The following is a 24999-nucleotide window of genomic DNA, read 5'->3' as shown; positions in this document are numbered from 1 at the left end:
TCTGACCGCCGTGCGGCGTCGGTAGCGTGGCCGAGCGGTCTAAGGCGCTGGTTTCAGGCACCAGTCTCCTCGGAGGCGTGGGTTCGAATCCCACCGCTGCCAATGTTTTCTGTCTCGAAAGCCGGAGCACTGACTACCCGCGACGAAACAGCGCAGCAAGCCGTGAGCGTCTCTTTCTTAAATTGTCGCAGCACAGTGCGCGGTGCAACGACATGATCCACAGGCGCAGTTTGGTGTCATGATGGCTGGCGTTCGTCTCCACGAAATGTGTCCCGAGCATGCCGTTGTACAAAGTGGGAGCGTCTATGTTTACAGTTGTCGTTAAGTAGCGTGCGTATGGCTTGCTGTGTTCGCTGGAGGAGCCCCTGTGCCGTTGTCCGGTGTGGTCTAGTGGCTAGGATACCTGGCTCTCACCCAGGAGGCCCGGGTTCGATTCCCGGTACCGGAAATGCGCATTTTGTTGCTCCTCTTATGCGACTTGGCCCGACTTGGCTCGACTGACGCTCCGCTGACGCTTGCAGAAAACTACGTTAAGTACGATTCGGCGTGACAAGTGACGGCGAGAGCGATGCGACATCTGTCCACCTCTTATCGAGGCACATACCTGTGGTCAACAGACTTGGAGGACTGCAAGACATTGCCACGGGGGTTGAATGCAGCTAACCACACTGCTTGGTGTCCTAACAGCGCAGACACGTTCGTTTGCCAGTATACATATAATGGAGATCGCGTCTGACACAGCTGTGGGGAGACGCAGTGGTGTGTGGGCCGAGCTTTGCTGTTCATGGCCACTTGCAGTCGCGAGAACTGCTATCGGCGGTGCTTCCGTGGCCGTGATCGTCTAGTGGTTAGGACGTTGCGTTGTGGCCGCAATAACCCAGGTTCGAATCCTGGTCACGGCAATTTTTAAACTTTTTGCCTTGCTGTCGCTGCAGTGACGATTGTGACTCAGTGTTTGAAAACACGGTGCCCTCTTGATTTTTCACTCATGTTCCGCAGGCTGCAGGTGGCACTACCAATTCATTATCAACACGTAATGCCGCCGCGCCAGAGCGCGGGCAGCTGCCTGTGTAGTGAATCTCTATTCGAAGAAGGCATTTGTTTGAGGTGCAATGGATGAGCAGCCAGTCACAGCAGAACAGGAAGCTGTGTCGTGGACTGTTTCTACAAAAGCGAAGAACACTGGCACAGGTAGCGTGGCCGAGCGGTCTAAGGCGCTGGTTTAAGGCACCAGTCTCTTCGGAGGCGTGGGTTCGAATCCCACCGCTGCCAATTTTTTCTCGTTTTTTGTGCCATTGCGGTGTTTTCTCGTGGGGTAGAACGCAGCTCCTCTGACCGCCGTGCGGCGTCGGTAGCGTGGCCGAGCGGTCTAAGGCGCTGGTTTCAGGCACCAGTCTCCTCGGAGGCGTGGGTTCGAATCCCACCGCTGCCAATGTTTTCTGTCTCGAAAGCCGGAGCACTGACTACCCGCGACGAAACAGCGCAGCAAGCCGTGAGCGTCTCTTTCTTAAATTGTCGCAGCACAGTGCGCGGTGCAACGACATGATCCACAGGCGCAGTTTGGTGTCATGATGGCTGGCGTTCGTCTCCACGAAATGTGTCCCGAGCATGCCGTTGTACAAAGTGGGAGCGTCTATGTTTACAGTTGTCGTTAAGTAGCGTGCGTATGGCTTGCTGTGTTCGCTGGAGGAGCCCCTGTGCCGTTGTCCGGTGTGGTCTAGTGGCTAGGATACCTGGCTCTCACCCAGGAGGCCCGGGTTCGATTCCCGGTACCGGAAATGCGCATTTTGTTGCTCCTCTTATGCGACTTGGCCCGACTTGGCTCGACTGACGCTCCGCTGACGCTTGCAGAAAACTACGTTAAGTACGATTCGGCGTGACAAGTGACGGCGAGAGCGATGCGACATCTGTCCACCTCTTATCGAGGCACATACCTGTGGTCAACAGACTTGGAGGACTGCAAGACATTGCCACGGGGGTTGAATGCAGCTAACCACACTGCTTGGTGTCCTAACAGCGCAGACACGTTCGTTTGCCAGTATACATATAATGGAGATCGCGTCTGACACAGCTGTGGGGAGACGCAGTGGTGTGTGGGCCGAGCTTTGCTGTTCATGGCCACTTGCAGTCGCGAGAACTGCTATCGGCGGTGCTTCCGTGGCCGTGATCGTCTAGTGGTTAGGACGTTGCGTTGTGGCCGCAATAACCCAGGTTCGAATCCTGGTCACGGCAATTTTTAAACTTTTTGCCTTGCTGTCGCTGCAGTGACGATTGTGACTCAGTGTTTGAAAACACGGTGCCCTCTTGATTTTTCACTCATGTTCCGCAGGCTGCAGGTGGCACTACCAATTCATTATCAACACGTAATGCCGCCGCGCCAGAGCGCGGGCAGCTGCCTGTGTAGTGAATCTCTATTCGAAGAAGGCATTTGTTTGAGGTGCAATGGATGAGCAGCCAGTCACAGCAGAACAGGAAGCTGTGTCGTGGACTGTTTCTACAAAAGCGAAGAACACTGGCACAGGTAGCGTGGCCGAGCGGTCTAAGGCGCTGGTTTAAGGCACCAGTCTCTTCGGAGGCGTGGGTTCGAATCCCACCGCTGCCAATTTTTTCTCGTTTTTTGTGCCATTGCGGTGTTTTCTCGTGGGGTAGAACGCAGCTCCTCTGACCGCCGTGCGGCGTCGGTAGCGTGGCCGAGCGGTCTAAGGCGCTGGTTTCAGGCACCAGTCTCCTCGGAGGCGTGGGTTCGAATCCCACCGCTGCCAACGTTTTCTGTCTCGAAAGCCGGAGCACTGACTACCCGCGACGAAACAGCGCAGCAAGCCGTGAGCGTCTCTTTCTTAAATTGTCGCAGCACAGTGCGCGGTGCAACGACATGATCCACAGGCGCAGTTTGGTGTCATGATGGCTGGCGTTCGTCTCCACGAAATGTGTCCCGAGCATGCCGTTGTACAAAGTGGGAGCGTCTATGTTTACAGTTGTCGTTAAGTAGCGTGCGTATGGCTTGCTGTGTTCGCTGGAGGAGCCCCTGTGCCGTTGTCCGGTGTGGTCTAGTGGCTAGGATACCTGGCTCTCACCCAGGAGGCCCGGGTTCGATTCCCGGTACCGGAAATGCGCATTTTGTTGCTCCTCTTATGCGACTTGGCCCGACTTAGCTCGACTGACGCTCCGCTGACGCTTGCAGAAAACTACGTTAAGTACGATTCGGCGTGACAAGTGACGGCGAGAGCGATGCGACATCTGTCCACCTCTTATCGAGGCACATACCTGTGGTCAACAGACTTGGAGGACTGCAAGACATTGCCACGGGGGTTGAATGCAGCTAACCACACTGCTTGGTGTCCTAACAGCGCAGACACGTTCGTTTGCCAGTATACATATAATGGAGATCGCGTCTGACACAGCTGTGGGGAGACGCAGTGGTGTGTGGGCCGAGCTTTGCTGTTCATGGCCACTTGCAGTCGCGAGAACTGCTATCGGCGGTGCTTCCGTGGCCGTGATCGTCTAGTGGTTAGGACATTGCGTTGTGGCCGCAATAACCCAGGTTCGAATCCTGGTCACGGCAATTTTTAAACTTTTTGCCTTGCTGTCGCTGCAGTGACGATTGTGACTCAGTGTTTGAAAACACGGTGCCCTCTTGATTTTTCACTCATGTTCCGCAGGCTGCAGGTGGCACTACCAATTCATTATCAACACGTAATGCCGCCGCGCCAGAGCGCGGGCAGCTGCCTGTGTAGTGAATCTCTATTCGAAGAAGGCATTTGTTTGAGGTGCAATGGATGAGCAGCCAGTCACAGCAGAACAGGAAGCTGTGTCGTGGACTGTTTCTACAAAAGCGAAGAACACTGGCACAGGTAGCGTGGCCGAGCGGTCTAAGGCGCTGGTTTAAGGCACCAGTCTCTTCGGAGGCGTGGGTTCGAATCCCACCGCTGCCAATTTTTTCTCGTTTTTTGTGCCATTGCGGTGTTTTCTCGTGGGGTAGAACGCAGCTCCTCTGACCGCCGTGCGGCGTCGGTAGCGTGGCCGAGCGGTCTAAGGCGCTGGTTTCAGGCACCAGTCTCCTCGGAGGCGTGGGTTCGAATCCCACCGCTGCCAATGTTTTCTGTCTCGAAAGCCGGAGCACTGACTACCCGCGACGAAACAGCGCAGCAAGCCGTGAGCGTCTCTTTCTTAAATTGTCGCAGCACAGTGCGCGGTGCAACGACATGATCCACAGGCGCAGTTTGGTGTCATGATGGCTGGCGTTCGTCTCCACGAAATGTGTCCCGAGCATGCCGTTGTACAAAGTGGGAGCGTCTATGTTTACAGTTGTCGTTAAGTAGCGTGCGTATGGCTTGCTGTGTTCGCTGGAGGAGCCCCTGTGCCGTTGTCCGGTGTGGTCTAGTGGCTAGGATACCTGGCTCTCACCCAGGAGGCCCGGGTTCGATTCCCGGTACCGGAAATGCGCATTTTGTTGCTCCTCTTATGCGACTTGGCCCGACTTGGCTCGACTGACGCTCCGCTGACGCTTGCAGAAAACTACGTTAAGTACGATTCGGCGTGACAAGTGACGGCGAGAGCGATGCGACATCTGTCCACCTCTTATCGAGGCACATACCTGTGGTCAACAGACTTGGAGGACTGCAAGACATTGCCACGGGGGTTGAATGCAGCTAACCACACTGCTTGGTGTCCTAACAGCGCAGACACGTTCGTTTGCCAGTATACATATAATGGAGATCGCGTCTGACACAGCTGTGGGGAGACGCAGTGGTGTGTGGGCCGAGCTTTGCTGTTCATGGCCACTTGCAGTCGCGAGAACTGCTATCGGCGGTGCTTCCGTGGCCGTGATCGTCTAGTGGTTAGGACATTGCGTTGTGGCCGCAATAACCCAGGTTCGAATCCTGGTCACGGCAATTTTTAAACTTTTTGCCTTGCTGTCGCTGCAGTGACGATTGTGACTCAGTGTTTGAAAACACGGTGCCCTCTTGATTTTTCACTCATGTTCCGCAGGCTGCAGGTGGCACTACCAATTCATTATCAACACGTAATGCCGCCGCGCCAGAGCGCGGGCAGCTGCCTGTGTAGTGAATCTCTATTCGAAGAAGGCATTTGTTTGAGGTGCAATGGATGAGCAGCCAGTCACAGCAGAACAGGAAGCTGTGTCGTGGACTGTTTCTACAAAAGCGAAGAACACTGGCACAGGTAGCGTGGCCGAGCGGTCTAAGGCGCTGGTTTAAGGCACCAGTCTCTTCGGAGGCGTGGGTTCGAATCCCACCGCTGCCAATTTTTTCTCGTTTTTTGTGCCATTGCGGTGTTTTCTCGTGGGGTAGAACGCAGCTCCTCTGACCGCCGTGCGGCGTCGGTAGCGTGGCCGAGCGGTCTAAGGCGCTGGTTTCAGGCACCAGTCTCCTCGGAGGCGTGGGTTCGAATCCCACCGCTGCCAATGTTTTCTGTCTCGAAAGCCGGAGCACTGACTACCCGCGACGAAACAGCGCAGCAAGCCGTGAGCGTCTCTTTCTTAAATTGTCGCAGCACAGTGCGCGGTGCAACGACATGATCCACAGGCGCAGTTTGGTGTCATGATGGCTGGCGTTCGTCTCCACGAAATGTGTCCCGAGCATGCCGTTGTACAAAGTGGGAGCGTCTATGTTTACAGTTGTCGTTAAGTAGCGTGCGTATGGCTTGCTGTGTTCGCTGGAGGAGCCCCTGTGCCGTTGTCCGGTGTGGTCTAGTGGCTAGGATACCTGGCTCTCACCCAGGAGGCCCGGGTTCGATTCCCGGTACCGGAAATGCGCATTTTGTTGCTCCTCTTATGCGACTTGGCCCGACTTAGCTCGACTGACGCTCCGCTGACGCTTGCAGAAAACTACGTTAAGTACGATTCGGCGTGACAAGTGACGGCGAGAGCGATGCGACATCTGTCCACCTCTTATCGAGGCACATACCTGTGGTCAACAGACTTGGAGGACTGCAAGACATTGCCACGGGGGTTGAATGCAGCTAACCACACTGCTTGGTGTCCTAACAGCGCAGACACGTTCGTTTGCCAGTATACATATAATGGAGATCGCGTCTGACACAGCTGTGGGGAGACGCAGTGGTGTGTGGGCCGAGCTTTGCTGTTCATGGCCACTTGCAGTCGCGAGAACTGCTATCGGCGGTGCTTCCGTGGCCGTGATCGTCTAGTGGTTAGGACATTGCGTTGTGGCCGCAATAACCCAGGTTCGAATCCTGGTCACGGCAATTTTTAAACTTTTTGCCTTGCTGTCGCTGCAGTGACGATTGTGACTCAGTGTTTGAAAACACGGTGCCCTCTTGATTTTTCACTCATGTTCCGCAGGCTGCAGGTGGCACTACCAATTCATTATCAACACGTAATGCCGCCGCGCCAGAGCGCGGGCAGCTGCCTGTGTAGTGAATCTCTATTCGAAGAAGGCATTTGTTTGAGGTGCAATGGATGAGCAGCCAGTCACAGCAGAACAGGAAGCTGTGTCGTGGACTGTTTCTACAAAAGCGAAGAACACTGGCACAGGTAGCGTGGCCGAGCGGTCTAAGGCGCTGGTTTAAGGCACCAGTCTCTTCGGAGGCGTGGGTTCGAATCCCACCGCTGCCAATTTTTTCTCGTTTTTTGTGCCATTGCGGTGTTTTCTCGTGGGGTAGAACGCAGCTCCTCTGACCGCCGTGCGGCGTCGGTAGCGTGGCCGAGCGGTCTAAGGCGCTGGTTTCAGGCACCAGTCTCCTCGGAGGCGTGGGTTCGAATCCCACCGCTGCCAATGTTTTCTGTCTCGAAAGCCGGAGCACTGACTACCCGCGACGAAACAGCGCAGCAAGCCGTGAGCGTCTCTTTCTTAAATTGTCGCAGCACAGTGCGCGGTGCAACGACATGATCCACAGGCGCAGTTTGGTGTCATGATGGCTGGCGTTCGTCTCCACGAAATGTGTCCCGAGCATGCCGTTGTACAAAGTGGGAGCGTCTATGTTTACAGTTGTCGTTAAGTAGCGTGCGTATGGCTTGCTGTGTTCGCTGGAGGAGCCCCTGTGCCGTTGTCCGGTGTGGTCTAGTGGCTAGGATACCTGGCTCTCACCCAGGAGGCCCGGGTTCGATTCCCGGTACCGGAAATGCGCATTTTGTTGCTCCTCTTATGCGACTTGGCCCGACTTAGCTCGGCTGACGCTCCGCTGACGCTTGCAGAAAACTACGTTAAGTACGATTCGGCGTGACAAGTGACGGCGAGAGCGATGCGACATCTGTCCACCTCTTATCGACGCACATACCTGTGGTCAACAGACTTGGAGGACTGCAAGACATTGCCACGGGGGTTGAATGCAGCTAACCACACTGCTTGGTGTCCTAACAGCGCAGACACGTTCGTTTGCCAGTGTACATATAATGGAGATCGCGTCTGACACAGCTGTGGGGAGACGCAGTGGTGTGTGGGCCGAGCTTTGCTGTTCATCGCCACTTGCAGTCGCGAGAACTGCTGTCGGCGGTGCTTCCGTGGCCGTGATCGTCTAGTGGTTAGGACATTGCGTTGTGGCCGCAATAACCCAGGTTCGAATCCTGGTCACGGCAATTTTTAAACTTTTTGCCTTGCTGTCGCTGCAGTGACGATTGTGACTCAGTGTTTGAAAACACGGTGCCCTCTTGATTTTTCACTCATGTTCCGCAGGCTGCAGGTGGCACTACCAATTCATTATCAACACGTAATGCCGCCGCACCAGAACGCGGGCAGCTGCCTGTGTAGTGAATCTCTATTCGAAGAAGGCATTTGTTTGAGGTGCAATGGATGAGCAGCCAGTCGCAGCAGAACAGGAAGCTGTGTCGTGGACTGTTTCTACAAAAGCGAAGAACACTGGCACAGGTAGCGTGGCCGAGCGGTCTAAGGCGCTGGTTTAAGGCACCAGTCTCTTCGGAGGCGTGGGTTCGAATCCCACCGCTGCCAATTTTTTCTCGTTTTTTGTGCCATTGCGGTGTTTTCTCGTGGGGTAGAACGCAGCTCCTCTGACCGCCGTGCGGCGTCGGTAGCGTGGCCGAGCGGTCTAAGGCGCTGGTTTCAGGCACCAGTCTCCTCGGAGGCGTGGGTTCGAATCCCACCGCTGCCAACGTTTTCTGTCTCGAAAGCCGGAGCACTGACTACCCGCGACGAAACAGCGCAGCAAGCCGTGAGCGTCTCTTTCTTAAATTGTCGCAGCACAGTGCGCGGTGCAACGACATGATTCACAGGCGCAGTTTGGTGTCATGATGGCTGGCGTTCGTCTCCACGAAACGTGTCCCGAGCATGCCGTTGTACAAAGTGGGAGCGTCTATGTTTACAGTTGTCGTTAAGTAGCGTGCGTACAGCTTGCTGTGTTCGCTGGAGGAGCCCTTGTGCCGTTGTCCGGTGTGGTCTAGTGGCTAGGATACCTGGCTCTCACCCAGGAGGCCCGGGTTCGATTCCCGGTACCGGAAATGCGCATTTTGTTGCTCCTCTTATGCGACTTGGCCCGACTTAGCTCGACTGACGCTCCGCTGACGCTTGCAGAAAACTACGTTAAGTACGATTCGGCGTGACAAGTGACGGCGAGAGCGATGCGACATCTGTCCACCTCTTATCGACGCACATACCTGTGGTCAACAGACTTGGAGGACTGCAAGACATTGCCACGGGGGTTGAATGCAGCTAACCACACTGCTTGGTGTCCTAACAGCGTAGACACGTTCGTTTGCCAGTGTACATATAATGGAGATCGCGTCTGACACAGCTGTGGGGAGACGCAGTGGTGTGTGGGCCGAGCTTTGCTGTTCATCGCCACTTGCAGTCGCGAGAACTGCTGTCGGCGGTGCTTCCGTGGCCGTGATCGTCTAGTGGTTAGGACATTGCGTTGTGGCCGCAATAACCCAGGTTCGAATCCTGGTCACGGCAATTTTTAAACTTTTTGCCTTGCTGTCGCTGCAGTGACGATTGTGACTCAGTGTTTGAAAACACGGTGCCCTCTTGATTTTTCACTCATGTTCCGCAGGCTGCAGGTGGCACTACCAATTCATTATCAACACGTAATGCCGCCGCACCAGAACGCGGGCAGCTGCCTGTGTAGTGAATCTCTATTCGAAGAAGGCATTTGTTTGAGGTGCAATGGATGAGCAGCCAGTCGCAGCAGAACAGGAAGCTGTGTCGTGGACTGTTTCTACAAAAGCGAAGAACACTGGCACAGGTAGCGTGGCCGAGCGGTCTAAGGCGCTGGTTTAAGGCACCAGTCTCTTCGGAGGCGTGGGTTCGAATCCCACCGCTGCCAATTTTTTCTCGTTTTTTGTGCCATTGCGGTGTTTTCTCGTGGGGTAGAACGCAGCTCCTCTGACCGCCGTGCGGCGTCGGTAGCGTGGCCGAGCGGTCTAAGGCGCTGGTTTCAGGCACCAGTCTCCTCGGAGGCGTGGGTTCGAATCCCACCTCTGCCAATGTTTTCTGTCTCGAAAGCCGGAGCACTGACTACCCGCGACGAAACAGCGCAGCAAGCCGTGAGCGTCTCTTTCTTAAATTGTCGCAGCACAGTGCGCGGTGCAACGACATGATTCACAGGCGCAGTTTGGTGTCATGATGGCTGGCGTTCGTCTCCACGAAACGTGTCCCGAGCATGCCGTTGTACAAAGTGGGAGCGTCTATGTTTACAGTTGTCGTTAAGTAGCGTGCGTACAGCTTGCTGTGTTCGCTGGAGGAGCCCTTGTGCCGTTGTCCGGTGTGGTCTAGTGGCTAGGATACCTGGCTCTCACCCAGGAGGCCCGGGTTCGATTCCCGGTACCGGAAATGCGCATTTTGTTGCTCCTCTTATGCGACTTGGCCCGACTTAGCTCGACTGACGCTCCGCTGACGCTTGCAGAAAACTACGTTAAGTACGATTCGGCGTGACAAGTGACGGCGAGAGCGATGCGACATCTGTCCACCTCTTATCGACGCACATACCTGTGGTCAACAGACTTGGAGGACTGCAAGACATTGCCACGGGGGTTGAATGCAGCTAACCACACTGCTTGGTGTCCTAACAGCGCAGACACGTTCGTTTGCCAGTGTACATATAATGGAGATCGCGTCTGACACAGCTGTGGGGAGACGCAGTGGTGTGTGGGCCGAGCTTTGCTGTTCATCGCCACTTGCAGTCGCGAGAACTGCTGTCGGCGGTGCTTCCGTGGCCGTGATCGTCTAGTGGTTAGGACATTGCGTTGTGGCCGCAATAACCCAGGTTCGAATCCTGGTCACGGCAATTTTTAAACTTTTTGCCTTGCTGTCGCTGCAGTGACGATTGTGACTCAGTGTTTGAAAACACGGTGCCCTCTTGATTTTTCACTCATGTTCCGCAGGCTGCAGGTGGCACTACCAATTCATTATCAACACGTAATGCCGCCGCACCAGAACGCGGGCAGCTGCCTGTGTAGTGAATCTCTATTCGAAGAAGGCATTTGTTTGAGGTGCAATGGATGAGCAGCCAGTCGCAGCAGAACAGGAAGCTGTGTCGTGGACTGTTTCTACAAAAGCGAAGAACACTGGCACAGGTAGCGTGGCCGAGCGGTCTAAGGCGCTGGTTTAAGGCACCAGTCTCTTCGGAGGCGTGGGTTCGAATCCCACCGCTGCCAATTTTTTCTCGTTTTTTGTGCCATTGCGGTGTTTTCTCGTGGGGTAGAACGCAGCTCCTCTGACCGCCGTGCGGCGTCGGTAGCGTGGCCGAGCGGTCTAAGGCGCTGGTTTCAGGCACCAGTCTCCTCGGAGGCGTGGGTTCGAATCCCACCGCTGCCAATGTTTTCTGTCTCGAAAGCCGGAGCACTGACTACCCGCGACGAAACAGCGCAGCAAGCCGTGAGCGTCTCTTTCTTAAATTGTCGCAGCACAGTGCGCGGTGCAACGACATGATTCACAGGCGCAGTTTGGTGTCATGATGGCTGGCGTTCGTCTCCACGAAACGTGTCCCGAGCATGCCGTTGTACAAAGTGGGAGCGTCTATGTTTACAGTTGTCGTTAAGTAGCGTGCGTACAGCTTGCTGTGTTCGCTGGAGGAGCCCTTGTGCCGTTGTCCGGTGTGGTCTAGTGGCTAGGATACCTGGCTCTCACCCAGGAGGCCCGGGTTCGATTCCCGGTACCGGAAATGCGCATTTTGTTGCTCCTCTTATGCGACTTGGCCCGACTTAGCTCGACTGACGCTCCGCTGACGCTTGCAGAAAACTACGTTAAGTACGATTCGGCGTGACAAGTGACGGCGAGAGCGATGCGACATCTGTCCACCTCTTATCGACGCACATACCTGTGGTCAACAGACTTGGAGGACTGCAAGACATTGCCACGGGGGTTGAATGCAGCTAACCACACTGCTTGGTGTCCTAACAGCGCAGACACGTTCGTTTGCCAGTGTACATATAATGGAGATCGCGTCTGACACAGCTGTGGGGAGACGCAGTGGTGTGTGGGCCGAGCTTTGCTGTTCATCGCCACTTGCAGTCGCGAGAACTGCTGTCGGCGGTGCTTCCGTGGCCGTGATCGTCTAGTGGTTAGGACATTGCGTTGTGGCCGCAATAACCCAGGTTCGAATCCTGGTCACGGCAATTTTTAAACTTTTTGCCTTGCTGTCGCTGCAGTGACGATTGTGACTCAGTGTTTGAAAACACGGTGCCCTCTTGATTTTTCACTCATGTTCCGCAGGCTGCAGGTGGCACTACCAATTCATTATCAACACGTAATGCCGCCGCACCAGAACGCGGGCAGCTGCCTGTGTAGTGAATCTCTATTCGAAGAAGGCATTTGTTTGAGGTGCAATGGATGAGCAGCCAGTCGCAGCAGAACAGGAAGCTGTGTCGTGGACTGTTTCTACAAAAGCGAAGAACACTGGCACAGGTAGCGTGGCCGAGCGGTCTAAGGCGCTGGTTTAAGGCACCAGTCTCTTCGGAGGCGTGGGTTCGAATCCCACCGCTGCCAATTTTTTCTCGTTTTTTGTGCCATTGCGGTGTTTTCTCGTGGGGTAGAACGCAGCTCCTCTGACCGCCGTGCGGCGTCGGTAGCGTGGCCGAGCGGTCTAAGGCGCTGGTTTCAGGCACCAGTCTCCTCGGAGGCGTGGGTTCGAATCCCACCGCTGCCAATGTTTTCTGTCTCGAAAGCCGGAGCACTGACTACCCGCGACGAAACAGCGCAGCAAGCCGTGAGCGTCTCTTTCTTAAATTGTCGCAGCACAGTGCGCGGTGCAACGACATGATTCACAGGCGCAGTTTGGTGTCATGATGGCTGGCGTTCGTCTCCACGAAACGTGTCCCGAGCATGCCGTTGTACAAAGTGGGAGCGTCTATGTTTACAGTTGTCGTTAAGTAGCGTGCGTACAGCTTGCTGTGTTCGCTGGAGGAGCCCTTGTGCCGTTGTCAGGTGTGGTCTAGTGGCTAGGATACCTGGCTCTCACCCAGGAGGCCCGGGTTCGATTCCCGGTACCGGAAATGCGCATTTTGTTGCTCCTCTTATGCGACTTGGCCCGACTTAGCTCGACTGACGCTCCGCTGACGCTTGCAGAAAACTACGTTAAGTACGATTCGGCGTGACAAGTGACGGCGAGAGCGATGCGACATCTGTCCACCTCTTATCGACGCACATACCTGTGGTCAACAGACTTGGAGGACTGCAAGACATTGCCACGGGGGTTGAATGCAGCTAACCACACTGCTTGGTGTCCTAACAGCGCAGACACGTTCGTTTGCCAGTGTACATATAATGGAGATCGCGTCTGACACAGCTGTGGGGAGACGCAGTGGTGTGTGGGCCGAGCTTTGCTGTTCATCGCCACTTGCAGTCGCGAGAACTGCTGTCGGCGGTGCTTCCGTGGCCGTGATCGTCTAGTGGTTAGGACATTGCGTTGTGGCCGCAATAACCCAGGTTCGAATCCTGGTCACGGCAATTTTTAAACTTTTTGCCTTGCTGTCGCTGCAGTGACGATTGTGACTCAGTGTTTGAAAACACGGTGCCCTCTTGATTTTTCACTCATGTTCCGCAGGCTGCAGGTGGCACTACCAATTCATTATCAACACGTAATGCCGCCGCACCAGAACGCGGGCAGCTGCCTGTGTAGTGAATCTCTATTCGAAGAAGGCATTTGTTTGAGGTGCAATGGATGAGCAGCCAGTCGCAGCAGAACAGGAAGCTGTGTCGTGGACTGTTTCTACAAAAGCGAAGAACACTGGCACAGGTAGCGTGGCCGAGCGGTCTAAGGCGCTGGTTTAAGGCACCAGTCTCTTCGGAGGCGTGGGTTCGAATCCCACCGCTGCCAATTTTTTCTCGTTTTTTGTGCCATTGCGGTGTTTTCTCGTGGGGTAGAACGCAGCTCCTCTGACCGCCGTGCGGCGTCGGTAGCGTGGCCGAGCGGTCTAAGGCGCTGGTTTCAGGCACCAGTCTCCTCGGAGGCGTGGGTTCGAATCCCACCGCTGCCAACGTTTTCTGTCTCGAAAGCCGGAGCACTGACTACCCGCGACGAAACAGCGCAGCAAGCCGTGAGCGTCTCTTTCTTAAATTGTCGCAGCACAGTGCGCGGTGCAACGACATGATTCACAGGCGCAGTTTGGTGTCATGATGGCTGGCGTTCGTCTCCACGAAACGTGTCCCGAGCATGCCGTTGTACAAAGTGGGAGCGTCTATGTTTACAGTTGTCGTTAAGTAGCGTGCGTACAGCTTGCTGTGTTCGCTGGAGGAGCCCTTGTGCCGTTGTCCGGTGTGGTCTAGTGGCTAGGATACCTGGCTCTCACCCAGGAGGCCCGGGTTCGATTCCCGGTACCGGAAATGCGCATTTTGTTGCTCCTCTTATGCGACTTGGCCCGACTTAGCTCGACTGACGCTCCGCTGACGCTTGCAGAAAACTACGTTAAGTACGATTCGGCGTGACAAGTGACGGCGAGAGCGATGCGACATCTGTCCACCTCTTATCGACGCACATACCTGTGGTCAACAGACTTGGAGGACTGCAAGACATTGCCACGGGGGTTGAATGCAGCTAACCACACTGCTTGGTGTCCTAACAGCGTAGACACGTTCGTTTGCCAGTGTACATATAATGGAGATCGCGTCTGACACAGCTGTGGGGAGACGCAGTGGTGTGTGGGCCGAGCTTTGCTGTTCATCGCCACTTGCAGTCGCGAGAACTGCTGTCGGCGGTGCTTCCGTGGCCGTGATCGTCTAGTGGTTAGGACATTGCGTTGTGGCCGCAATAACCCAGGTTCGAATCCTGGTCACGGCAATTTTTAAACTTTTTGCCTTGCTGTCGCTGCAGTGACGATTGTGACTCAGTGTTTGAAAACACGGTGCCCTCTTGATTTTTCACTCATGTTCCGCAGGCTGCAGGTGGCACTACCAATTCATTATCAACACGTAATGCCGCCGCACCAGAACGCGGGCAGCTGCCTGTGTAGTGAATCTCTATTCGAAGAAGGCATTTGTTTGAGGTGCAATGGATGAGCAGCCAGTCGCAGCAGAACAGGAAGCTGTGTCGTGGACTGTTTCTACAAAAGCGAAGAACACTGGCACAGGTAGCGTGGCCGAGCGGTCTAAGGCGCTGGTTTAAGGCACCAGTCTCTTCGGAGGCGTGGGTTCGAATCCCACCGCTGCCAATTTTTTCTCGTTTTTTGTGCCATTGCGGTGTTTTCTCGTGGGGTAGAACGCAGCTCCTCTGACCGCCGTGCGGCGTCGGTAGCGTGGCCGAGCGGTCTAAGGCGCTGGTTTCAGGCACCAGTCTCCTCGGAGGCGTGGGTTCGAATCCCACCTCTGCCAATGTTTTCTGTCTCGAAAGCCGGAGCACTGACTACCCGCGACGAAACAGCGCAGCAAGCCGTGAGCGTCTCTTTCTTAAATTGTCGCAGCACAGTGCGCGGTGCAACGACATGATTCACAGGCGCAGTTTGGTGTCATGATGGCTGGCGTTCGTCTCCACGAAACGTGTCCCGAGCATGCCGTTGTACAAAGTGGGAGCGTCTATGTTTACAGTTGTCGTTAAGTAGCGTGCGTACAGCTTGCTGTGTTCGCTGGAGGAGCCCTTGTGCCGTTGTCCGGTGTGGTCTAGTGGCTAGGATACCTGGCTCTCACCCAGGAGGCCCGGGTTCGATTCCCGGTACCGGAAATGCGCATTTTGTTGCTCCTCTTATGCGACTTGGCCCGACTTAGCTCGACTGACGCTCCGCTGACGCTTGCAGAAAACTACGTTAAGTACGATTCGGCGTGACAAGTGACGGCGAGAGCGATGCGACATCTGTCCACCTCTTATCGACGCACATACCTGTGGTCAACAGACTTGGAGGACTGCAAGACATTGCCACGGGGGTTGAATGCAGCTAACCACACTGCTTGGTGTCCTAACAGCGCAGACACGTTCGTTTGCCAGTGTACATATAATGGAGATCGCGTCTGACACAGCTGTGGGGAGACGCAGTGGTGTGTGGGCCGAGCTTTGCTGTTCATCGCCACTTGCAGTCGCGAGAACTGCTGTCGGCGGTGCTTCCGTGGCCGTGATCGTCTAGTGGTTAGGACATTGCGTTGTGGCCGCAATAACCCAGGTTCGAATCCTGGTCACGGCAATTTTTAAACTTTTTGCCTTGCTGTCGCTGCAGTGACGATTGTGACTCAGTGTTTGAAAACACGGTGCCCTCTTGATTTTTCACTCATGTTCCGCAGGCTGCAGGTGGCACTACCAATTCATTATCAACACGTAATGCCGCCGCACCAGAACGCGGGCAGCTGCCTGTGTAGTGAATCTCTATTCGAAGAAGGCATTTGTTTGAGGTGCAATGGATGAGCAGCCAGTCGCAGCAGAACAGGAAGCTGTGTCGTGGACTGTTTCTACAAAAGCGAAGAACACTGGCACAGGTAGCGTGGCCGAGCGGTCTAAGGCGCTGGTTTAAGGCACCAGTCTCTTCGGAGGCGTGGGTTCGAATCCCACCGCTGCCAATTTTTTCTCGTTTTTTGTGCCATTGCGGTGTTTTCTCGTGGGGTAGAACGCAGCTCCTCTGACCGCCGTGCGGCGTCGGTAGCGTGGCCGAGCGGTCTAAGGCGCTGGTTTCAGGCACCAGTCTCCTCGGAGGCGTGGGTTCGAATCCCACCGCTGCCAACGTTTTCTGTCTCGAAAGCCGGAGCACTGACTACCCGCGACGAAACAGCGCAGCAAGCCGTGAGCGTCTCTTTCTTAAATTGTCGCAGCACAGTGCGCGGTGCAACGACATGATTCACAGGCGCAGTTTGGTGTCATGATGGCTGGCGTTCGTCTCCACGAAACGTGTCCCGAGCATGCCGTTGTACAAAGTGGGAGCGTCTATGTTTACAGTTGTCGTTAAGTAGCGTGCGTACAGCTTGCTGTGTTCGCTGGAGGAGCCCTTGTGCCGTTGTCCGGTGTGGTCTAGTGGCTAGGATACCTGGCTCTCACCCAGGAGGCCCGGGTTCGATTCCCGGTACCGGAAATGCGCATTTTGTTGCTCCTCTTATGCGACTTGGCCCGACTTAGCTCGACTGACGCTCCGCTGACGCTTGCAGAAAACTACGTTAAGTACGATTCGGCGTGACAAGTGACGGCGAGAGCGATGCGACATCTGTCCACCTCTTATCGACGCACATACCTGTGGTCAACAGACTTGGAGGACTGCAAGACATTGCCACGGGGGTTGAATGCAGCTAACCACACTGCTTGGTGTCCTAACAGCGTAGACACGTTCGTTTGCCAGTGTACATATAATGGAGATCGCGTCTGACACAGCTGTGGGGAGACGCAGTGGTGTGTGGGCCGAGCTTTGCTGTTCATCGCCACTTGCAGTCGCGAGAACTGCTGTCGGCGGTGCTTCCGTGGCCGTGATCGTCTAGTGGTTAGGACATTGCGTTGTGGCCGCAATAACCCAGGTTCGAATCCTGGTCACGGCAATTTTTAAACTTTTTGCCTTGCTGTCGCTGCAGTGACGATTGTGACTCAGTGTTTGAAAACACGGTGCCCTCTTGATTTTTCACTCATGTTCCGCAGGCTGCAGGTGGCACTACCAATTCATTATCAACACGTAATGCCGCCGCACCAGAACGCGGGCAGCTGCCTGTGTAGTGAATCTCTATTCGAAGAAGGCATTTGTTTGAGGTGCAATGGATGAGCAGCCAGTCGCAGCAGAACAGGAAGCTGTGTCGTGGACTGTTTCTACAAAAGCGAAGAACACTGGCACAGGTAGCGTGGCCGAGCGGTCTAAGGCGCTGGTTTAAGGCACCAGTCTCTTCGGAGGCGTGGGTTCGAATCCCACCGCTGCCAATTTTTTCTCGTTTTTTGTGCCATTGCGGTGTTTTCTCGTGGGGTAGAACGCAGCTCCTCTGACCGCCGTGCGGCGTCGGTAGCGTGGCCGAGCGGTCTAAGGCGCTGGTTTCAGGCACCAGTCTCCTCGGAGGCGTGGGTTCGAATCCCACCTCTGCCAATGTTTTCTGTCTCGAAAGCCGGAGCACTGACTACCCGCGACGAAACAGCGCAGCAAGCCGTGAGCGTCTCTTTCTTAAATTGTCGCAGCACAGTGCGCGGTGCAACGACATGATTCACAGGCGCAGTTTGGTGTCATGATGGCTGGCGTTCGTCTCCACGAAACGTGTCCCGAGCATGCCGTTGTACAAAGTGGGAGCGTCTATGTTTACAGTTGTCGTTAAGTAGCGTGCGTACAGCTTGCTGTGTTCGCTGGAGGAGCCCTTGTGCCGTTGTCCGGTGTGGTCTAGTGGCTAGGATACCTGGCTCTCACCCAGGAGGCCCGGGTTCGATTCCCGGTACCGGAAATGCGCATTTTGTTGCTCCTCTTATGCGACTTGGCCCGACTTAGCTCGACTGACGCTCCGCTGACGCTTGCAGAAAACTACGTTAAGTACGATTCGGCGTGACAAGTGACGGCGAGAGCGATGCGACATCTGTCCACCTCTTATCGACGCACATACCTGTGGTCAACAGACTTGGAGGACTGCAAGACATTGCCACGGGGGTTGAATGCAGCTAACCACACTGCTTGGTGTCCTAACAGCGCAGACACGTTCGTTTGCCAGTGTACATATAATGGAGATCGCGTCTGACACAGCTGTGGGGAGACGCAGTGGTGTGTGGGCCGAGCTTTGCTGTTCATCGCCACTTGCAGTCGCGAGAACTGCTGTCGGCGGTGCTTCCGTGGCCGTGATCGTCTAGTGGTTAGGACATTGCGTTGTGGCCGCAATAACCCAGGTTCGAATCCTGGTCACGGCAATTTTTAAACTTTTTGCCTTGCTGTCGCTGCAGTGACGATTGTGACTCAGTGTTTGAAAACACGGTGCCCTCTTGATTTTTCACTCATGTTCCGCAGGCTGCAGGTGGCACTACCAATTCATTATCAACACGTAATGCCGCCGCACCAGAACGCGGGCAGCTGCCTGTGTAGTGAATCTCTATTCGAAGAAGGCATTTGTTTGAGGTGCAATGGATGAGCAGCCAGTCGCAGCAGAACAGGAAGCTGTGTCGTGGACTGTTTCTACAAAAGCGAAGAACACTGGCACAGGTAGCGTGGCCGAGCGGTCTAAGGCGCTGGTTTAAGGCACCAGTCTCTTCGGAGGCGTGGGTTCGAATCCCACCGCTGCCAATTTTTTCTCGTTTTTTGTGCCATTGCGGTGTTTTCTCGTGGGGTAGAACGCAGCTCCTCTGACCGCCGTGCGGCGTCGGTAGCGTGGCCGAGCGGTCTAAGGCGCTGGTTTCAGGCACCAGTCTCCTCGGAGGCGTGGGTTCGAATCCCACCTCTGCCAATGTTTTCTGTCTCGAAAGCCGGAGCACTGACTACCCGCGACGAAACAGCGCAGCAAGCCGTGAGCGTCTCTTTCTTAAATTGTCGCAGCACAGTGCGCGGTGCAACGACATGATTCACAGGCGCAGTTTGGTGTCATGATGGCTGGCGTTCGTCTCCACGAAACGTGTCCCGAGCATGCCGTTGTACAAAGTGGGAGCGTCTATGTTTACAGTTGTCGTTAAGTAGCGTGCGTACAGCTTGCTGTGTTCGCTGGAGGAGCCCTTGTGCCGTTGTCCGGTGTGGTCTAGTGGCTAGGATACCTGGCTCTCACCCAGGAGGCCCGGGTTCGATTCCCGGTACCGGAAATGCGCATTTTGTTGCTCCTCTTATGCGACTTGGCCCGACTTAGCTCGACTGACGCTCCGCTGACGCTTGCAGAAAACTACGTTAAGTACGATTCGGCGTGACAAGTGACGGCGAGAGCGATGCGACATCTGTCCACCTCTTATCGACGCACATACCTGTGGTCAACAGACTTGGAGGACTGCAAGACATTGCCACGGGGGTTGAATGCAGCTAACCACACTGCTTGGTGTCCTAACAGCGCAGACACGTTCGTTTGCCAGTGTACATATAATGGAGATCGCGTCTGACACAGCTGTGGGGAGACGCAGTGGTGTGTGGGCCGAGCTTTGCTGTTCATCGCCACTTGCAGTCGCGAGAACTGCTGTCGGCGGTGCTTCCGTGGCCGTGATCGTCTAGTGGTTAGGACATTGCGTTGTGGCCGCAATAACCCAGGTTCGAATCCTGGTCACGGCAATTTTTAAACTTTTTGCCTTGCTGTCGCTGCAGTGACGATTGTGACTCAGTGTTTGAAAACACGGTGCCCTCTTGATTTTTCACTCATGTTCCGCAGGCTGCAGGTGGCACTACCAATTCATTATCAACACGTAATGCCGCCGCACCAGAACGCGGGCAGCTGCCTGTGTAGTGAATCTCTATTCGAAGAAGGCATTTGTTTGAGGTGCAATGGATGAGCAGCCAGTCGCAGCAGAACAGGAAGCTGTGTCGTGGACTGTTTCTACAAAAGCGAAGAACACTGGCACAGGTAGCGTGGCCGAGCGGTCTAAGGCGCTGGTTTAAGGCACCAGTCTCTTCGGAGGCGTGGGTTCGAATCCCACCGCTGCCAATTTTTTCTCGTTTTTTGTGCCATTGCGGTGTTTTCTCGTGGGGTAGAACGCAGCTCCTCTGACCGCCGTGCGGCGTCGGTAGCGTGGCCGAGCGGTCTAAGGCGCTGGTTTCAGGCACCAGTCTCCTCGGAGGCGTGGGTTCGAATCCCACCGCTGCCAATGTTTTCTGTCTCGAAAGCCGGAGCACTGACTACCCGCGACGAAACAGCGCAGCAAGCCGTGAGCGTCTCTTTCTTAAATTGTCGCAGCACAGTGCGCGGTGCAACGACATGATTCACAGGCGCAGTTTGGTGTCATGATGGCTGGCGTTCGTCTCCACGAAACGTGTCCCGAGCATGCCGTTGTACAAAGTGGGAGCGTCTATGTTTACAGTTGTCGTTAAGTAGCGTGCGTACAGCTTGCTGTGTTCGCTGGAGGAGCCCTTGTGCCGTTGTCCGGTGTGGTCTAGTGGCTAGGATACCTGGCTCTCACCCAGGAGGCCCGGGTTCGATTCCCGGTACCGGAAATGCGCATTTTGTTGCTCCTCTTATGCGACTTGGCCCGACTTAGCTCGACTGACGCTCCGCTGACGCTTGCAGAAAACTACGTTAAGTACGATTCGGCGTGACAAGTGACGGCGAGAGCGATGCGACATCTGTCCACCTCTTATCGACGCACATACCTGTGGTCAACAGACTTGGAGGACTGCAAGACATTGCCACGGGGGTTGAATGCAGCTAACCACACTGCTTGGTGTCCTAACAGCGCAGACACGTTCGTTTGCCAGTGTACATATAATGGAGATCGCGTCTGACACAGCTGTGGGGAGACGCAGTGGTGTGTGGGCCGAGCTTTGCTGTTCATCGCCACTTGCAGTCGCGAGAACTGCTGTCGGCGGTGCTTCCGTGGCCGTGATCGTCTAGTGGTTAGGACATTGCGTTGTGGCCGCAATAACCCAGGTTCGAATCCTGGTCACGGCAATTTTTAAACTTTTTGCCTTGCTGTCGCTGCAGTGACGATTGTGACTCAGTGTTTGAAAACACGGTGCCCTCTTGATTTTTCACTCATGTTCCGCAGGCTGCAGGTGGCACTACCAATTCATTATCAACACGTAATGCCGCCGCACCAGAACGCGGGCAGCTGCCTGTGTAGTGAATCTCTATTCGAAGAAGGCATTTGTTTGAGGTGCAATGGATGAGCAGCCAGTCGCAGCAGAACAGGAAGCTGTGTCGTGGACTGTTTCTACAAAAGCGAAGAACACTGGCACAGGTAGCGTGGCCGAGCGGTCTAAGGCGCTGGTTTAAGGCACCAGTCTCTTCGGAGGCGTGGGTTCGAATCCCACCGCTGCCAATTTTTTCTCGTTTTTTGTGCCATTGCGGTGTTTTCTCGTGGGGTAGAACGCAGCTCCTCTGACCGCCGTGCGGCGTCGGTAGCGTGGCCGAGCGGTCTAAGGCGCTGGTTTCAGGCACCAGTCTCCTCGGAGGCGTGGGTTCGAATCCCACCGCTGCCAATGTTTTCTGTCTCGAAAGCCGGAGCACTGACTACCCGCGACGAAACAGCGCAGCAAGCCGTGAGCGTCTCTTTCTTAAATTGTCGCAGCACAGTGCGCGGTGCAACGACATGATTCACAGGCGCAGTTTGGTGTCATGATGGCTGGCGTTCGTCTCCACGAAACGTGTCCCGAGCATGCCGTTGTACAAAGTGGGAGCGTCTATGTTTACAGTTGTCGTTAAGTAGCGTGCGTACAGCTTGCTGTGTTCGCTGGAGGAGCCCTTGTGCCGTTGTCAGGTGTGGTCTAGTGGCTAGGATACCTGGCTCTCACCCAGGAGGCCCGGGTTCGATTCCCGGTACCGGAAATGCGCATTTTGTTGCTCCTCTTATGCGACTTGGCCCGACTTAGCTCGACTGACGCTCCGCTGACGCTTGCAGAAAACTACGTTAAGTACGATTCGGCGTGACAAGTGACGGCGAGAGCGATGCGACATCTGTCCACCTCTTATCGACGCACATACCTGTGGTCAACAGACTTGGAGGACTGCAAGACATTGCCACGGGGGTTGAATGCAGCTAACCACACTGCTTGGTGTCCTAACAGCGCAGACACGTTCGTTTGCCAGTGTACATATAATGGAGATCGCGTCTGACACAGCTGTGGGGAGACGCAGTGGTGTGTGGGCCGAGCTTTGCTGTTCATCGCCACTTGCAGTCGCGAGAACTGCTGTCGGCGGTGCTTCCGTGGCCGTGATCGTCTAGTGGTTAGGACATTGCGTTGTGGCCGCAATAACCCAGGTTCGAATCCTGGTCACGGCAATTTTTAAACTTTTTGCCTTGCTGTCGCTGCAGTGACGATTGTGACTCAGTGTTTGAAAACACGGTGCCCTCTTGATTTTTCACTCATGTTCCGCAGGCTGCAGGTGGCACTACCAATTCATTATCAACACGTAATGCCGCCGCACCAGAACGCGGGCAGCTGCCTGTGTAGTGAATCTCTATTCGAAGAAGGCATTTGTTTGAGGTGCAATGGATGAGCAGCCAGTCGCAGCAGAACAGGAAGCTGTGTCGTGGACTGTTTCTACAAAAGCGAAGAACACTGGCACAGGTAGCGTGGCCGAGCGGTCTAAGGCGCTGGTTTAAGGCACCAGTCTCTTCGGAGGCGTGGGTTCGAATCCCACCGCTGCCAATTTTTTCTCGTTTTTTGTGCCATTGCGGTGTTTTCTCGTGGGGTAGAACGCAGCTCCTCTGACCGCCGTGCGGCGTCGGTAGCGTGGCCGAGCGGTCTAAGGCGCTGGTTTCAGGCACCAGTCTCCTCGGAGGCGTGGGTTCGAATCCCACCGCTGCCAATGTTTTCTGTCTCGAAAGCCGGAGCACTGACTACCCGCGACGAAACAGCGCAGCAAGCCGTGAGCGTCTCTTTCTTAAATTGTCGCAGCACAGTGCGCGGTGCAACGACATGATTCACAGGCGCAGTTTGGTGTCATGATGGCTGGCGTTCGTCTCCACGAAACGTGTCCCGAGCATGCCGTTGTACAAAGTGGGAGCGTCTATGTTTACAGTTGTCGTTAAGTAGCGTGCGTACAGCTTGCTGTGTTCGCTGGAGGAGCCCTTGTGCCGTTGTCCGGTGTGGTCTAGTGGCTAGGATACCTGGCTCTCACCCAGGAGGCCCGGGTTCGATTCCCGGTACCGGAAATGCGCATTTTGTTGCTCCTCTTATGCGACTTGGCCCGACTTAGCTCGACTGACGCTCCGCTGACGCTTGCAGAAAACTACGTTAAGTACGATTCGGCGTGACAAGTGACGGCGAGAGCGATGCGACATCTGTCCACCTCTTATCGACGCACATACCTGTGGTCAACAGACTTGGAGGACTGCAAGACATTGCCACGGGGGTTGAATGCAGCTAACCACACTGCTTGGTGTCCTAACAGCGCAGACACGTTCGTTTGCCAGTGTACATATAATGGAGATCGCGTCTGACACAGCTGTGGGGAGACGCAGTGGTGTGTGGGCCGAGCTTTGCTGTTCATCGCCACTTGCAGTCGCGAGAACTGCTGTCGGCGGTGCTTCCGTGGCCGTGATCGTCTAGTGGTTAGGACATTGCGTTGTGGCCGCAATAACCCAGGTTCGAATCCTGGTCACGGCAATTTTTAAACTTTTTGCCTTGCTGTCGCTGCAGTGACGATTGTGACTCAGTGTTTGAAAACACGGTGCCCTCTTGATTTTTCACTCATGTTCCGCAGGCTGCAGGTGGCACTACCAATTCATTATCAACACGTAATGCCGCCGCACCAGAACGCGGGCAGCTGCCTGTGTAGTGAATCTCTATTCGAAGAAGGCATTTGTTTGAGGTGCAATGGATGAGCAGCCAGTCGCAGCAGAACAGGAAGCTGTGTCGTGGACTGTTTCTACAAAAGCGAAGAACACTGGCACAGGTAGCGTGGCCGAGCGGTCTAAGGCGCTGGTTTAAGGCACCAGTCTCTTCGGAGGCGTGGGTTCGAATCCCACCGCTGCCAATTTTTTCTCGTTTTTTGTGCCATTGCGGTGTTTTCTCGTGGGGTAGAACGCAGCTCCTCTGACCGCCGTGCGGCGTCGGTAGCGTGGCCGAGCGGTCTAAGGCGCTGGTTTCAGGCACCAGTCTCCTCGGAGGCGTGGGTTCGAATCCCACCGCTGCCAATGTTTTCTGTCTCGAAAGCCGGAGCACTGACTACCCGCGACGAAACAGCGCAGCAAGCCGTGAGCGTCTCTTTCTTAAATTGTCGCAGCACAGTGCGCGGTGCAACGACATGATTCACAGGCGCAGTTTGGTGTCATGATGGCTGGCGTTCGTCTCCACGAAACGTGTCCCGAGCATGCCGTTGTACAAAGTGGGAGCGTCTATGTTTACAGTTGTCGTTAAGTAGCGTGCGTACAGCTTGCTGTGTTCGCTGGAGGAGCCCTTGTGCCGTTGTCAGGTGTGGTCTAGTGGCTAGGATACCTGGCTCTCACCCAGGAGGCCCGGGTTCGATTCCCGGTACCGGAAATGCGCATTTTGTTGCTCCTCTTATGCGACTTGGCCCGACTTAGCTCGACTGACGCTCCGCTGACGCTTGCAGAAAACTACGTTAAGTACGATTCGGCGTGACAAGTGACGGCGAGAGCGATGCGACATCTGTCCACCTCTTATCGACGCACATACCTGTGGTCAACAGACTTGGAGGACTGCAAGACATTGCCACGGGGGTTGAATGCAGCTAACCACACTGCTTGGTGTCCTAACAGCGCAGACACGTTCGTTTGCCAGTGTACATATAATGGAGATCGCGTCTGACACAGCTGTGGGGAGACGCAGTGGTGTGTGGGCCGAGCTTTGCTGTTCATCGCCACTTGCAGTCGCGAGAACTGCTGTCGGCGGTGCTTCCGTGGCCGTGATCGTCTAGTGGTTAGGACATTGCGTTGTGGCCGCAATAACCCAGGTTCGAATCCTGGTCACGGCAATTTTTAAACTTTTTGCCTTGCTGTCGCTGCAGTGACGATTGTGACTCAGTGTTTGAAAACACGGTGCCCTCTTGATTTTTCACTCATGTTCCGCAGGCTGCAGGTGGCACTACCAATTCATTATCAACACGTAATGCCGCCGCACCAGAACGCGGG

The 24999-nt window shown here is 55.1% G+C and overlaps 75 non-coding genes across 75 annotated transcripts; all 75 read left to right on the top strand.

The window, feature by feature from the left end:
* Window positions 1–20: 20 nt before the first annotated feature.
* On the top strand, window positions 21–102 carry Trnal-cag (transfer RNA leucine (anticodon CAG)). The gene has a single exon. It is a non-coding gene; the product is annotated as a tRNA-Leu (tRNA).
* Window positions 103–376: 274 nt separating this feature from the next.
* On the top strand, window positions 377–448 carry Trnae-cuc (transfer RNA glutamic acid (anticodon CUC)). Its single transcript has one exon. It is a non-coding gene; the product is annotated as a tRNA-Glu (tRNA).
* Window positions 449–830: 382 nt separating this feature from the next.
* On the top strand, window positions 831–902 carry Trnah-gug (transfer RNA histidin (anticodon GUG)). Its single transcript has one exon. It is a non-coding gene; the product is annotated as a tRNA-His (tRNA).
* A 288-nt stretch (window positions 903–1190) lies between these two features.
* Trnal-aag (transfer RNA leucine (anticodon AAG)) lies at window positions 1191–1272 on the top strand. Its single transcript has one exon. It is a non-coding gene; the product is annotated as a tRNA-Leu (tRNA).
* A 78-nt stretch (window positions 1273–1350) lies between these two features.
* Window positions 1351–1432, top strand: Trnal-cag (transfer RNA leucine (anticodon CAG)). Its single transcript has one exon. It is a non-coding gene; the product is annotated as a tRNA-Leu (tRNA).
* Window positions 1433–1706: 274 nt separating this feature from the next.
* On the top strand, window positions 1707–1778 carry Trnae-cuc (transfer RNA glutamic acid (anticodon CUC)). The gene has a single exon. It is a non-coding gene; the product is annotated as a tRNA-Glu (tRNA).
* Window positions 1779–2160: 382 nt separating this feature from the next.
* Window positions 2161–2232, top strand: Trnah-gug (transfer RNA histidin (anticodon GUG)). The gene has a single exon. It is a non-coding gene; the product is annotated as a tRNA-His (tRNA).
* A 288-nt stretch (window positions 2233–2520) lies between these two features.
* On the top strand, window positions 2521–2602 carry Trnal-aag (transfer RNA leucine (anticodon AAG)). The gene has a single exon. It is a non-coding gene; the product is annotated as a tRNA-Leu (tRNA).
* A 78-nt stretch (window positions 2603–2680) lies between these two features.
* Trnal-cag (transfer RNA leucine (anticodon CAG)) lies at window positions 2681–2762 on the top strand. The gene has a single exon. It is a non-coding gene; the product is annotated as a tRNA-Leu (tRNA).
* Window positions 2763–3036: 274 nt separating this feature from the next.
* Trnae-cuc (transfer RNA glutamic acid (anticodon CUC)) lies at window positions 3037–3108 on the top strand. The gene has a single exon. It is a non-coding gene; the product is annotated as a tRNA-Glu (tRNA).
* Window positions 3109–3490: 382 nt separating this feature from the next.
* Window positions 3491–3562, top strand: Trnah-gug (transfer RNA histidin (anticodon GUG)). The gene has a single exon. It is a non-coding gene; the product is annotated as a tRNA-His (tRNA).
* Window positions 3563–3850: 288 nt separating this feature from the next.
* Window positions 3851–3932, top strand: Trnal-aag (transfer RNA leucine (anticodon AAG)). Its single transcript has one exon. It is a non-coding gene; the product is annotated as a tRNA-Leu (tRNA).
* Window positions 3933–4010: 78 nt separating this feature from the next.
* Trnal-cag (transfer RNA leucine (anticodon CAG)) lies at window positions 4011–4092 on the top strand. The gene has a single exon. It is a non-coding gene; the product is annotated as a tRNA-Leu (tRNA).
* Window positions 4093–4366: 274 nt separating this feature from the next.
* Trnae-cuc (transfer RNA glutamic acid (anticodon CUC)) lies at window positions 4367–4438 on the top strand. Its single transcript has one exon. It is a non-coding gene; the product is annotated as a tRNA-Glu (tRNA).
* A 382-nt stretch (window positions 4439–4820) lies between these two features.
* Trnah-gug (transfer RNA histidin (anticodon GUG)) lies at window positions 4821–4892 on the top strand. The gene has a single exon. It is a non-coding gene; the product is annotated as a tRNA-His (tRNA).
* A 288-nt stretch (window positions 4893–5180) lies between these two features.
* Trnal-aag (transfer RNA leucine (anticodon AAG)) lies at window positions 5181–5262 on the top strand. The gene has a single exon. It is a non-coding gene; the product is annotated as a tRNA-Leu (tRNA).
* Window positions 5263–5340: 78 nt separating this feature from the next.
* Window positions 5341–5422, top strand: Trnal-cag (transfer RNA leucine (anticodon CAG)). The gene has a single exon. It is a non-coding gene; the product is annotated as a tRNA-Leu (tRNA).
* Window positions 5423–5696: 274 nt separating this feature from the next.
* On the top strand, window positions 5697–5768 carry Trnae-cuc (transfer RNA glutamic acid (anticodon CUC)). The gene has a single exon. It is a non-coding gene; the product is annotated as a tRNA-Glu (tRNA).
* Window positions 5769–6150: 382 nt separating this feature from the next.
* Trnah-gug (transfer RNA histidin (anticodon GUG)) lies at window positions 6151–6222 on the top strand. The gene has a single exon. It is a non-coding gene; the product is annotated as a tRNA-His (tRNA).
* A 288-nt stretch (window positions 6223–6510) lies between these two features.
* On the top strand, window positions 6511–6592 carry Trnal-aag (transfer RNA leucine (anticodon AAG)). The gene has a single exon. It is a non-coding gene; the product is annotated as a tRNA-Leu (tRNA).
* A 78-nt stretch (window positions 6593–6670) lies between these two features.
* On the top strand, window positions 6671–6752 carry Trnal-cag (transfer RNA leucine (anticodon CAG)). Its single transcript has one exon. It is a non-coding gene; the product is annotated as a tRNA-Leu (tRNA).
* Window positions 6753–7026: 274 nt separating this feature from the next.
* On the top strand, window positions 7027–7098 carry Trnae-cuc (transfer RNA glutamic acid (anticodon CUC)). Its single transcript has one exon. It is a non-coding gene; the product is annotated as a tRNA-Glu (tRNA).
* Window positions 7099–7480: 382 nt separating this feature from the next.
* Trnah-gug (transfer RNA histidin (anticodon GUG)) lies at window positions 7481–7552 on the top strand. Its single transcript has one exon. It is a non-coding gene; the product is annotated as a tRNA-His (tRNA).
* A 288-nt stretch (window positions 7553–7840) lies between these two features.
* Trnal-aag (transfer RNA leucine (anticodon AAG)) lies at window positions 7841–7922 on the top strand. The gene has a single exon. It is a non-coding gene; the product is annotated as a tRNA-Leu (tRNA).
* A 78-nt stretch (window positions 7923–8000) lies between these two features.
* Window positions 8001–8082, top strand: Trnal-cag (transfer RNA leucine (anticodon CAG)). The gene has a single exon. It is a non-coding gene; the product is annotated as a tRNA-Leu (tRNA).
* A 274-nt stretch (window positions 8083–8356) lies between these two features.
* Trnae-cuc (transfer RNA glutamic acid (anticodon CUC)) lies at window positions 8357–8428 on the top strand. The gene has a single exon. It is a non-coding gene; the product is annotated as a tRNA-Glu (tRNA).
* A 382-nt stretch (window positions 8429–8810) lies between these two features.
* Window positions 8811–8882, top strand: Trnah-gug (transfer RNA histidin (anticodon GUG)). Its single transcript has one exon. It is a non-coding gene; the product is annotated as a tRNA-His (tRNA).
* Window positions 8883–9170: 288 nt separating this feature from the next.
* Trnal-aag (transfer RNA leucine (anticodon AAG)) lies at window positions 9171–9252 on the top strand. The gene has a single exon. It is a non-coding gene; the product is annotated as a tRNA-Leu (tRNA).
* A 78-nt stretch (window positions 9253–9330) lies between these two features.
* On the top strand, window positions 9331–9412 carry Trnal-cag (transfer RNA leucine (anticodon CAG)). The gene has a single exon. It is a non-coding gene; the product is annotated as a tRNA-Leu (tRNA).
* A 274-nt stretch (window positions 9413–9686) lies between these two features.
* On the top strand, window positions 9687–9758 carry Trnae-cuc (transfer RNA glutamic acid (anticodon CUC)). The gene has a single exon. It is a non-coding gene; the product is annotated as a tRNA-Glu (tRNA).
* A 382-nt stretch (window positions 9759–10140) lies between these two features.
* Window positions 10141–10212, top strand: Trnah-gug (transfer RNA histidin (anticodon GUG)). The gene has a single exon. It is a non-coding gene; the product is annotated as a tRNA-His (tRNA).
* Window positions 10213–10500: 288 nt separating this feature from the next.
* Trnal-aag (transfer RNA leucine (anticodon AAG)) lies at window positions 10501–10582 on the top strand. Its single transcript has one exon. It is a non-coding gene; the product is annotated as a tRNA-Leu (tRNA).
* Window positions 10583–10660: 78 nt separating this feature from the next.
* Trnal-cag (transfer RNA leucine (anticodon CAG)) lies at window positions 10661–10742 on the top strand. The gene has a single exon. It is a non-coding gene; the product is annotated as a tRNA-Leu (tRNA).
* Window positions 10743–11016: 274 nt separating this feature from the next.
* Window positions 11017–11088, top strand: Trnae-cuc (transfer RNA glutamic acid (anticodon CUC)). The gene has a single exon. It is a non-coding gene; the product is annotated as a tRNA-Glu (tRNA).
* A 382-nt stretch (window positions 11089–11470) lies between these two features.
* On the top strand, window positions 11471–11542 carry Trnah-gug (transfer RNA histidin (anticodon GUG)). The gene has a single exon. It is a non-coding gene; the product is annotated as a tRNA-His (tRNA).
* A 288-nt stretch (window positions 11543–11830) lies between these two features.
* Window positions 11831–11912, top strand: Trnal-aag (transfer RNA leucine (anticodon AAG)). Its single transcript has one exon. It is a non-coding gene; the product is annotated as a tRNA-Leu (tRNA).
* Window positions 11913–11990: 78 nt separating this feature from the next.
* Window positions 11991–12072, top strand: Trnal-cag (transfer RNA leucine (anticodon CAG)). The gene has a single exon. It is a non-coding gene; the product is annotated as a tRNA-Leu (tRNA).
* A 274-nt stretch (window positions 12073–12346) lies between these two features.
* Trnae-cuc (transfer RNA glutamic acid (anticodon CUC)) lies at window positions 12347–12418 on the top strand. Its single transcript has one exon. It is a non-coding gene; the product is annotated as a tRNA-Glu (tRNA).
* Window positions 12419–12800: 382 nt separating this feature from the next.
* Trnah-gug (transfer RNA histidin (anticodon GUG)) lies at window positions 12801–12872 on the top strand. The gene has a single exon. It is a non-coding gene; the product is annotated as a tRNA-His (tRNA).
* Window positions 12873–13160: 288 nt separating this feature from the next.
* Trnal-aag (transfer RNA leucine (anticodon AAG)) lies at window positions 13161–13242 on the top strand. The gene has a single exon. It is a non-coding gene; the product is annotated as a tRNA-Leu (tRNA).
* A 78-nt stretch (window positions 13243–13320) lies between these two features.
* Window positions 13321–13402, top strand: Trnal-cag (transfer RNA leucine (anticodon CAG)). Its single transcript has one exon. It is a non-coding gene; the product is annotated as a tRNA-Leu (tRNA).
* Window positions 13403–13676: 274 nt separating this feature from the next.
* On the top strand, window positions 13677–13748 carry Trnae-cuc (transfer RNA glutamic acid (anticodon CUC)). Its single transcript has one exon. It is a non-coding gene; the product is annotated as a tRNA-Glu (tRNA).
* Window positions 13749–14130: 382 nt separating this feature from the next.
* On the top strand, window positions 14131–14202 carry Trnah-gug (transfer RNA histidin (anticodon GUG)). Its single transcript has one exon. It is a non-coding gene; the product is annotated as a tRNA-His (tRNA).
* Window positions 14203–14490: 288 nt separating this feature from the next.
* On the top strand, window positions 14491–14572 carry Trnal-aag (transfer RNA leucine (anticodon AAG)). The gene has a single exon. It is a non-coding gene; the product is annotated as a tRNA-Leu (tRNA).
* A 78-nt stretch (window positions 14573–14650) lies between these two features.
* Window positions 14651–14732, top strand: Trnal-cag (transfer RNA leucine (anticodon CAG)). The gene has a single exon. It is a non-coding gene; the product is annotated as a tRNA-Leu (tRNA).
* A 274-nt stretch (window positions 14733–15006) lies between these two features.
* On the top strand, window positions 15007–15078 carry Trnae-cuc (transfer RNA glutamic acid (anticodon CUC)). Its single transcript has one exon. It is a non-coding gene; the product is annotated as a tRNA-Glu (tRNA).
* Window positions 15079–15460: 382 nt separating this feature from the next.
* On the top strand, window positions 15461–15532 carry Trnah-gug (transfer RNA histidin (anticodon GUG)). Its single transcript has one exon. It is a non-coding gene; the product is annotated as a tRNA-His (tRNA).
* A 288-nt stretch (window positions 15533–15820) lies between these two features.
* Window positions 15821–15902, top strand: Trnal-aag (transfer RNA leucine (anticodon AAG)). Its single transcript has one exon. It is a non-coding gene; the product is annotated as a tRNA-Leu (tRNA).
* A 78-nt stretch (window positions 15903–15980) lies between these two features.
* Trnal-cag (transfer RNA leucine (anticodon CAG)) lies at window positions 15981–16062 on the top strand. Its single transcript has one exon. It is a non-coding gene; the product is annotated as a tRNA-Leu (tRNA).
* Window positions 16063–16336: 274 nt separating this feature from the next.
* Window positions 16337–16408, top strand: Trnae-cuc (transfer RNA glutamic acid (anticodon CUC)). The gene has a single exon. It is a non-coding gene; the product is annotated as a tRNA-Glu (tRNA).
* Window positions 16409–16790: 382 nt separating this feature from the next.
* Trnah-gug (transfer RNA histidin (anticodon GUG)) lies at window positions 16791–16862 on the top strand. The gene has a single exon. It is a non-coding gene; the product is annotated as a tRNA-His (tRNA).
* Window positions 16863–17150: 288 nt separating this feature from the next.
* Trnal-aag (transfer RNA leucine (anticodon AAG)) lies at window positions 17151–17232 on the top strand. Its single transcript has one exon. It is a non-coding gene; the product is annotated as a tRNA-Leu (tRNA).
* Window positions 17233–17310: 78 nt separating this feature from the next.
* Window positions 17311–17392, top strand: Trnal-cag (transfer RNA leucine (anticodon CAG)). The gene has a single exon. It is a non-coding gene; the product is annotated as a tRNA-Leu (tRNA).
* A 274-nt stretch (window positions 17393–17666) lies between these two features.
* Trnae-cuc (transfer RNA glutamic acid (anticodon CUC)) lies at window positions 17667–17738 on the top strand. The gene has a single exon. It is a non-coding gene; the product is annotated as a tRNA-Glu (tRNA).
* Window positions 17739–18120: 382 nt separating this feature from the next.
* On the top strand, window positions 18121–18192 carry Trnah-gug (transfer RNA histidin (anticodon GUG)). The gene has a single exon. It is a non-coding gene; the product is annotated as a tRNA-His (tRNA).
* Window positions 18193–18480: 288 nt separating this feature from the next.
* Window positions 18481–18562, top strand: Trnal-aag (transfer RNA leucine (anticodon AAG)). Its single transcript has one exon. It is a non-coding gene; the product is annotated as a tRNA-Leu (tRNA).
* Window positions 18563–18640: 78 nt separating this feature from the next.
* Window positions 18641–18722, top strand: Trnal-cag (transfer RNA leucine (anticodon CAG)). Its single transcript has one exon. It is a non-coding gene; the product is annotated as a tRNA-Leu (tRNA).
* Window positions 18723–18996: 274 nt separating this feature from the next.
* Window positions 18997–19068, top strand: Trnae-cuc (transfer RNA glutamic acid (anticodon CUC)). The gene has a single exon. It is a non-coding gene; the product is annotated as a tRNA-Glu (tRNA).
* A 382-nt stretch (window positions 19069–19450) lies between these two features.
* Trnah-gug (transfer RNA histidin (anticodon GUG)) lies at window positions 19451–19522 on the top strand. Its single transcript has one exon. It is a non-coding gene; the product is annotated as a tRNA-His (tRNA).
* A 288-nt stretch (window positions 19523–19810) lies between these two features.
* On the top strand, window positions 19811–19892 carry Trnal-aag (transfer RNA leucine (anticodon AAG)). Its single transcript has one exon. It is a non-coding gene; the product is annotated as a tRNA-Leu (tRNA).
* A 78-nt stretch (window positions 19893–19970) lies between these two features.
* Window positions 19971–20052, top strand: Trnal-cag (transfer RNA leucine (anticodon CAG)). The gene has a single exon. It is a non-coding gene; the product is annotated as a tRNA-Leu (tRNA).
* Window positions 20053–20326: 274 nt separating this feature from the next.
* On the top strand, window positions 20327–20398 carry Trnae-cuc (transfer RNA glutamic acid (anticodon CUC)). The gene has a single exon. It is a non-coding gene; the product is annotated as a tRNA-Glu (tRNA).
* Window positions 20399–20780: 382 nt separating this feature from the next.
* On the top strand, window positions 20781–20852 carry Trnah-gug (transfer RNA histidin (anticodon GUG)). Its single transcript has one exon. It is a non-coding gene; the product is annotated as a tRNA-His (tRNA).
* A 288-nt stretch (window positions 20853–21140) lies between these two features.
* Window positions 21141–21222, top strand: Trnal-aag (transfer RNA leucine (anticodon AAG)). Its single transcript has one exon. It is a non-coding gene; the product is annotated as a tRNA-Leu (tRNA).
* Window positions 21223–21300: 78 nt separating this feature from the next.
* Trnal-cag (transfer RNA leucine (anticodon CAG)) lies at window positions 21301–21382 on the top strand. The gene has a single exon. It is a non-coding gene; the product is annotated as a tRNA-Leu (tRNA).
* A 274-nt stretch (window positions 21383–21656) lies between these two features.
* Trnae-cuc (transfer RNA glutamic acid (anticodon CUC)) lies at window positions 21657–21728 on the top strand. Its single transcript has one exon. It is a non-coding gene; the product is annotated as a tRNA-Glu (tRNA).
* Window positions 21729–22110: 382 nt separating this feature from the next.
* Trnah-gug (transfer RNA histidin (anticodon GUG)) lies at window positions 22111–22182 on the top strand. The gene has a single exon. It is a non-coding gene; the product is annotated as a tRNA-His (tRNA).
* Window positions 22183–22470: 288 nt separating this feature from the next.
* On the top strand, window positions 22471–22552 carry Trnal-aag (transfer RNA leucine (anticodon AAG)). The gene has a single exon. It is a non-coding gene; the product is annotated as a tRNA-Leu (tRNA).
* A 78-nt stretch (window positions 22553–22630) lies between these two features.
* Window positions 22631–22712, top strand: Trnal-cag (transfer RNA leucine (anticodon CAG)). Its single transcript has one exon. It is a non-coding gene; the product is annotated as a tRNA-Leu (tRNA).
* A 274-nt stretch (window positions 22713–22986) lies between these two features.
* On the top strand, window positions 22987–23058 carry Trnae-cuc (transfer RNA glutamic acid (anticodon CUC)). Its single transcript has one exon. It is a non-coding gene; the product is annotated as a tRNA-Glu (tRNA).
* Window positions 23059–23440: 382 nt separating this feature from the next.
* Trnah-gug (transfer RNA histidin (anticodon GUG)) lies at window positions 23441–23512 on the top strand. Its single transcript has one exon. It is a non-coding gene; the product is annotated as a tRNA-His (tRNA).
* A 288-nt stretch (window positions 23513–23800) lies between these two features.
* On the top strand, window positions 23801–23882 carry Trnal-aag (transfer RNA leucine (anticodon AAG)). Its single transcript has one exon. It is a non-coding gene; the product is annotated as a tRNA-Leu (tRNA).
* Window positions 23883–23960: 78 nt separating this feature from the next.
* Trnal-cag (transfer RNA leucine (anticodon CAG)) lies at window positions 23961–24042 on the top strand. The gene has a single exon. It is a non-coding gene; the product is annotated as a tRNA-Leu (tRNA).
* A 274-nt stretch (window positions 24043–24316) lies between these two features.
* Trnae-cuc (transfer RNA glutamic acid (anticodon CUC)) lies at window positions 24317–24388 on the top strand. The gene has a single exon. It is a non-coding gene; the product is annotated as a tRNA-Glu (tRNA).
* A 382-nt stretch (window positions 24389–24770) lies between these two features.
* Window positions 24771–24842, top strand: Trnah-gug (transfer RNA histidin (anticodon GUG)). Its single transcript has one exon. It is a non-coding gene; the product is annotated as a tRNA-His (tRNA).
* Window positions 24843–24999: the final 157 nt, after the last annotated feature.

The sequence above is a fragment of the Schistocerca cancellata genome, chromosome 1 (assembly GCF_023864275.1).
Source record: "Schistocerca cancellata isolate TAMUIC-IGC-003103 chromosome 1, iqSchCanc2.1, whole genome shotgun sequence".
NCBI lineage: Eukaryota > Metazoa > Arthropoda > Insecta > Orthoptera > Acrididae > Schistocerca > Schistocerca cancellata.
The sequence above is the reverse complement of the archived record's forward strand: the minus strand, read 5'-3'. Positions and strand labels throughout refer to the sequence as shown.